This window comes from Capsicum annuum, chromosome 7 (assembly GCF_002878395.1).
Source record: "Capsicum annuum cultivar UCD-10X-F1 chromosome 7, UCD10Xv1.1, whole genome shotgun sequence".
NCBI lineage: Eukaryota > Viridiplantae > Streptophyta > Magnoliopsida > Solanales > Solanaceae > Capsicum > Capsicum annuum.
The window spans coordinates 122622262-122629555 of NC_061117.1; the positions used below are offsets into that span (position 1 = coordinate 122622262).

Genomic DNA, 7294 nt, shown 5'->3' on the forward strand with positions numbered 1-7294 from the left:
CAAAGTCTTACACAATGCGTGAAACGCGAATCTAACACCTATTTAAACTATAACAAAACGTTTTGATATAATGACCAAATAATACGAAATCGTGATGTAAGTTGCAAGTTGCAACTAAGTAAAAATTAGAAGAAATATCTAGCTTGACTTGAAGATTTAAGACTCAATAGGTCCACAATGGGGGCCAACATATTAATTCTTTCTGTTGGATTTAGTCTGTTATGAATTGGTCAAATGTATATCTTCCAGACAAAATCCTGACTTTAATTTTTTAATTTTTTCCCTTCTTTGATTTACTTGGCCTCTTGCAATCATAAAAGACTTGAGTTTTCTCTCCTCTTTTTCTAACTTGAATTATTCTAGTCAATGGTATGCCCACACTAGTGGACTGCCACACTTTTTTTTATCATAAGGAGAAACCCTAATTTTCAAAAATAAGAATGAGACGTGCCTTTTACCTTTCAAAATTCTCCCTGTTATGAATGCATCATCATAACCCTTTCATGACTTCATATTTTATAATTCGGTTTTTTTATTGAGAGGCCGGAATTTAGACAATAACTTGTACTTCTCTTCCCTCTCAACTTACTAATATTGCACTTTTTTATTTAGCACACTCTTCAAGTGAAATTGAGTATGAGTTTAATTTTCAGATATTCAGTTTGGTCGGATCTATAGTATCATTTATGTATCGTATTAAGAAATTTATTAAATATTTATAAGGGATTATATGTAATGTCGTGGATTTTGAACCTACGCTAATACAACACTTAGCCTAGTTAGCCCGGAACCAAGTTGGTTCACGGTCGCTTGTACAGACTGTCCTTACAATCAGTGCACGGTCCGTTAAGCGAGCCGTGATATCCAATTAAAAGGACCTCACCAGGTTACCACGGATAGATTCACAGTGCGTGAACCTTTTTTTAATTAATTTCCCAGGTTCCCCGGGGTGTTGTATTACATCTTATTAACGGGAGGGGGATATAAGCCTTACCTCCGAGACATACAACACAAAGGATGAAGATATCCTTTCACAAAAATAAGAGCAATCCATCAATAATACTCCTGTGACGATACTAGCAGGTGAAGTTTAGCTTACAAAAAAGTTAGCCCTATCAAATTTTGTCCTAAATACTAGGCAATTGAGATCTATCCAAGAGAAAAGGTCCTTTGGCACCTTTGGGAAGTTCTTGAAATGAGATATATACCACAACTTCATTACTGTTTGTGGCAAGCTTTGCTAGCCAGTCCACAACTTGGTTTGCTTCTCGATGACAATGAACTACATCAACATTTGCCTGGTTCATTATGTGGGAGATATCATCGTCAGTATTCCTCAATTTGAGATTACAGGTCTTCTTATCCTTGAGCATGTTGGAGATAAGCAATGAATCTAATTCAATAATGAAATTTCTGAACCCATTCTGATAGCACCAATTAATTCCAAAGAGCGCAGCTTGCGCTTTTGCACTATTATTGCTATTGCAACTAGATAGGATGGAAAAAGCCATTATAAGATCAGCATTCTCATTTCTCAAAACTCCTCCAATTCTAGCTTTATTGCTCTCATGTAAAAAGCTACCGTCGGAGTTGCTTGATTGATCCTGGATTTGTTTTTCCTCAATACACTAGAATAGAGTTGGGAACCGGTTGCATATTCAACATCTCATCATAAAAAATAACCCTTGGTAATGTTGAGTTACAACTAGGAAAAGATTTGTTAACCGCAGCCTGAATATTCTATAAGTCTGTTGCTTCAACTTAAGGAGATTGAATTTTTTTTTATCACCATATTTACAATGGCATCGATTTTTCTAGATTTCACAACAAATGATGACTGGAATTATCTGAACAACTTGCTTGTGTATATCATTCAAGTATGTTTGCTCCCACCAATGATTAAGCAGTCCTCTTAGTGGCAATAACTGGTGAATAATCCCTAGGGGGGATCCAATGGTCTTCCAAATGTACCTAGCTACATCACTCTCAATAAAGACATGTTGAATGATCTCTGGTACAGAGTTAGTACAACAATTACATAAAGTATCAATCTATTTTTCAAATTTAGATACAATATCATCAAAGGGCAGTTTAGATAACAAGCCCTTCATGTTAGAAAAGAGAATTTAAAAGGTATGCTAGTATGCCAAACCTTGTTAAGGAAAATATTTTTACTCTTTGTGTTACAGAATAACTGGAGAGAAGATTTATTATAATATTTACCATCCCCTGTAAGATCCCAATAAGCTTCATCAGGTAAATCATGATTACCAATTCTAATGCTCTTGATGTGTTGAGAAATACTATCTGGCAAAAGATCCATGAAGTGATTATTCTATTTTCCATTGTGAAATAGGAGACTGACCAAGTCCTTAGTACTCTTTCTTGCACTTGGAAAAAGAGTTTCTAATGGACCCAATTTTGTCCAATTGTCCCACCATAGACTAGCATTTCCAGAATTAATTTTCCAATGGATATGAGGCTCTATTTTACCTCTCACCTGAAGCACCTTTTGCCAAGAGTGAGAGTTTCTAGATACACAAGATTTAACAGGACAATGTGCTTTAATACAATATTTGTTTTTAAGAAAGGTTTCCCAGAGGGATGGAATAGTTATGAACCTCCACCAACTCTTGGCTGCTAGAGTGTTGCCAATGTCTATCATTCTTCTGATACCAACACCTCCTTCATCAAGAGGGAAGCATAGGTTCTTCCAATATCTCCAATGGTACTTATTTTGATCACCTGAAGAACCCCAAAAGAAGTTAGCAGAGTGTTTCTCTAAGATGTTAAAGGAACCTTTGGGGGGACACATAGCAAAGAGAATATAAGTGGGGAGGGATTGGAGAACATGTTTAATAAGAACCACTTTACCACCAATAAATAAGAGTTTACCTTGCTATCCATTGAGCCTCTTAATAACTTTTTTCATGAAGCAATCAAAATACTCATTCTTTTTCCTACTAATATATAAAGGGCACCCAAAATAATTGAAAGGAAATTTTTTATCCATAAACCTGGTACAAGTTCTAATTCTGTTGATCCTATAGGCTGAAGTCTTAGGAGCTGTAAGAAAAAAACTCTTATCGGTGTTCACTCTCTGGCCTGAGCTGGCCTCATAGTTACCAATACAGTTCATGATGAGATTAAGAGAATTTCTACTGCCTCTAGTGAAAATGACAATGTCATCTGGGTGATTAATAAAAGGGTCTCTAGCAGGCATTGAGAATCGAATAAAGTTCTTTTCTAAGAAGAGATTATTGAGAGATCTAAAAAGAACTTCATCTACAATCATAAAGAGAGAAGGGGATAAAGGATCACCTTATTTGAGTACTTGTGTTGAGGAGAAAAACCCCTCCTGGAGCCATTGATAATGTCGAATTCCAATTACTAGAAATAAGATTAAGAATTATGTTAATCCAAGATTCTGCAAACCCAAATTTCCTAAGAACTGAAGTGACAAAATGCCAAGACATTCTATCGTTTGCTTTGGCCTTATACAATTTAATTACTACATTACCACCCTTACTAGAATCAGAAATGGATTGATGATTTCTTGAGCAAGAAGGATGTTCTCAGTAATAAGTCTATCTTTAACAAAACTAGTTTGATTAAGAGAGATGAGCATAGCTAATAAAGGATTCAATCTAATAGACAAAATTGAGAGATTATTTTGTTAGTACCTGTTAAACCAAGTTTGACACCTTTTTCCTTTGGAACATCAGTTTAATGGATTATTTTGCTAGTCAAATTAGAGAGACTTATAGGCCTAAAATCAGACAAAGTGATAGGATTGTCAATTTTAAGAATAAGCACATGGCAAGAATGTGAATATAATTTATATAGATTTACCTTGAAAAAATCAATCACAAAGGAAATTATATCTTCCTTAATGATGTCCTAACAACAATGGAAAAAGGTTCCATTGTAACCGTCTGGACCAGAAGTACTAGTAGCAGACAGATTGAACACAACATTCCTAATTTCATCCTCTGTAGAGATTGCACTAAGGATGTCATTGTATTCATCTGTAATATTTTTAGTGATGCAATCCAAAATGTTAGTGTCCAAAGTGGTAGGAGGAAGGTTGAAAAGAGAGTTGAAGTATTTCACAGACGCTTTTACGATCTTGTCCTCACCATGGATCCAATTACCATTGTGATTCTTTATCGTATTCAGCTGTAATTTCCTTCTTTTCTCCCTGAGCATGCTATGAAAATAATTAGTATTACAATCTCCCTCCTCAAACCACTTTACATTAGCTGCTTGTTTGGTTAAGGAATTTTGCATATTGGTCCACTTGACTACTCCGTGTGTGCTTTATTGGACTTCTCTATATCAATATTTGAGTTGTTGATAATATTTTGCTCCTCAAGATCCTAGATCTTTTCTTCCCATTTGGGTACTTGATCATGAACATCCTTTATGGTGTTTTTTTACCACTGGCTGTGCTTCCTGCTAATTAATTTCAATTTAGACTGAAGTCTCCACATGTTATTACCTATGATCTGAGTATCCCAAGTCTCTTTGCCAATGTTGATAAAGCCATCTTGTTTGGTCTAGAAGTTGAGGAACTTGAAATACTTGATAAATTTTTTGATTAGTATTAAAACATTTTATAAAAAGAGGTCTGTGATCCGAACCTATCCTCGCGAGGTGATTAACAGTGGTATTCTGGAACAAACTGGCTCATTTATCATTAATAAAGACCTTATCAAGTATCTTCCAAATTCTTTGTCTTGGTCTTCTATTATTGCACCAAGTAAATTTAGGACCTCAGAAACCAATATCAGTGACACCACAATTGTCCATGCAGTTCAAGAAGTCAATACTCTTATACATTTTGTGAGGCTTTCCACCAATCTTCTCCCCTGGGTAAATAATGACATTAAAATCCCCTTCAATGCACCACGGGTCGTTAATAACCATACTAGTTGAATCCAAACCATTCCAAAGATCTTGTCTCTCTACTAATGTGTATTTAGCATAAATATAAGAGATAGAAGTGAAGTTATTGTTCAATGTATCCTCCAACTTAATGTTAATTTGTTGATCATCATTGATAATAATAGACGTGTGACCAATAGTCTTCCAAAGACACCAAATCTGACCATTATCATTAGATATACACTCCTAGAATCCCAAGAATTTTTTATAGCCATTTATCTTTTCTTTGCTTACCATTGGTTCTAGGATAGCAACAAAAAGAATCTTGTTGATGTCAAGAAACTCCCACGTGGCGTATACCGATTATAAGAAACTCCCAAACTAGGAAACTTAGAATTTTTAGTTAAGCATGATTTTGGCCTAAGGCCTCTTCAGTTTTAAGCAAAAACATTAAAAACACTTTCACTTTCAGTTTCTTATGATTCATATCCTTTTATGATTCAGTCATATAGCATTTTCCCATAACTCAAACAACCATATTTTCAGAACTTTCATATGTTTTTAGCAGTTCAGATGCCCAGTTAATGCATAGTATTAGTCCTTCAGTTTATTGATGTTTTAGATATTCATTATGTTATATCAAGGTGTTCAGCTATTCCTACTTTTTTCATATAGAAAATGGTTATGCTCAGTTTACATGAGGTACTCAGTAGGTATTGGACGACTGAGATTTAAAGATAATGCAAATATAAGTAACACATAATACAAGAATAAACATTACAACAACTAACTAAGAAACAAAATACAATAAAGATAATAGAGAGAGAAAGATAAACTACCATTTTCCACCAGTAACTAGGGACAAAAGTGATATATAATAGTAGCTAAAAAATCTATCATAGTAGTATGAAAAAAGAGATATACAAAAGAGTAGCTAGAAAAGAAATGAATATACAACAGTACTGTATATGAGGCTAAACAAGAAGGTACTAACCTGAGGAAGCTGGCGTAACAACCTAAATCTTGCTAGGGTTATAAGCAAGAAAGAAACATTCTCTAGCACAATAAAAAAGTATAACCTGCAATATGAATATTCAAAAGGTTCATTATATCGAAAGAACTCAGAAGCGTACCTGCAACTTCGGATATAAATCCATGATCAAACCTGCCATGAACTATAAAATAATATCCAAAAAATAATACAGTAGGATAAGCTAGAACAAAAGATAATCTATTCGGAGCCCCATAAGCTAGAACAAACGATAATCTATTCGGAGCCCCATAAGCTAAGAAGGTACACAAAAGCAAACATGAACTAACTAGGCCCTCATAAATTCAGTAGGTACAAAAAACAAACAAACATATTGGTGATAATCAATGCATATGAATAGATTAAATGCAAAGTAAATCCAATATTGTCATGTCAATTGTGTGTGTATCATACCAAGTATATACACCTCCTTCATCTTGCTGGCACGCAAGATAGGACTTATAGGGTATCCCCTCTTTTGGTACATAGTTCCTAGATAGAGGGACTCATAGGGGACTCGAGATATCTGTACATACCATCTGCTCGAACCAAAACTTTCAAAAATCCATAAACAATCCACTTCGTCTAGTGCCAAAGGTAAGTATGTGTAATAAGTGCTCAAAGTCAAACCGAGATTAAAATAATTAAAAATCCATAAAACCTAGTGCCTGAGATCGAGAGTAAAATAGTCGAATAGTACAGAAAGTGTTCGAACCTTCCTCGACCGAAATAAGTAAATAGTGATAGTTGAACAAATAAAAAATGGACCAAAATATACCTTGGTCCATGTTTTTAAAATGGTAAGTTTAGTATAAAATGTATAAACCAACAATAAGGGTGGTAAGGTTTCTATATAAAAATAGTTTTAAAAGTGAAAAGAGCAATAAATCCCCTTTTTTCCGAAAATAGTAGAAAAATCAAGGTTTTAGTTGGATGCGCTTAAGTACGAACACGTATAAATATATGAATGCCATCACTAGTATTCAAACAATAGAAATGTAAGCACTCAAGTTTTTATAAGGTGAAATCACAACTCTCTCAGAGTACAGAAAACTAAGTTGATGTCCAACTGGTCTTGTAATCAATGCCTCAAGCCCGACAATATACAAAGCAAGAAAATAGAAAGGTCATAACTTAGAAAGCTAAGGAAAATAAGGGCATCATGATACTCAGTGGGTTGTATATTTACTATTTTTTTTTTTTAACCCCCTCTCTCTCTCTCGTCCCGGTCCCCGGCCCCGTCGCCGTCGCCGACCTTCAGCGCCGACCCGACCCAACCTCCGGTCCCCGGCGCCGACCCCCGTCACCGCTCCCCGCTGCCCTCCGTCACCGACCTCCGGTTCCAATCCGCTCTCCCCCCCTCCGTTCATACCCCCC

The 7294-nt window shown here is 35.4% G+C and overlaps 1 long non-coding RNA gene across 3 annotated transcripts; it reads right to left on the reverse strand.

Annotated features, from left to right (window-relative positions):
- Positions 1 to 1886: 1886 nt before the first annotated feature.
- LOC107877160 lies at positions 1887 to 6637 on the reverse strand. Of its 3 annotated transcripts, XR_007042910.1 has the most exons (4): positions 3853 to 6637; positions 3684 to 3769; positions 3322 to 3390; positions 1887 to 2745 (listed from the first exon to the last, which is right to left on the reverse strand). It is a non-coding gene; the product is annotated as an uncharacterized LOC107877160 (long non-coding RNA). The 3 variants fall into 3 exon arrangements; XR_001676210.2 differs by having other exon boundaries at positions 3684 to 6637; XR_007042911.1 differs by having other exon boundaries at positions 3322 to 6637.
- Positions 6638 to 7294: the final 657 nt, after the last annotated feature.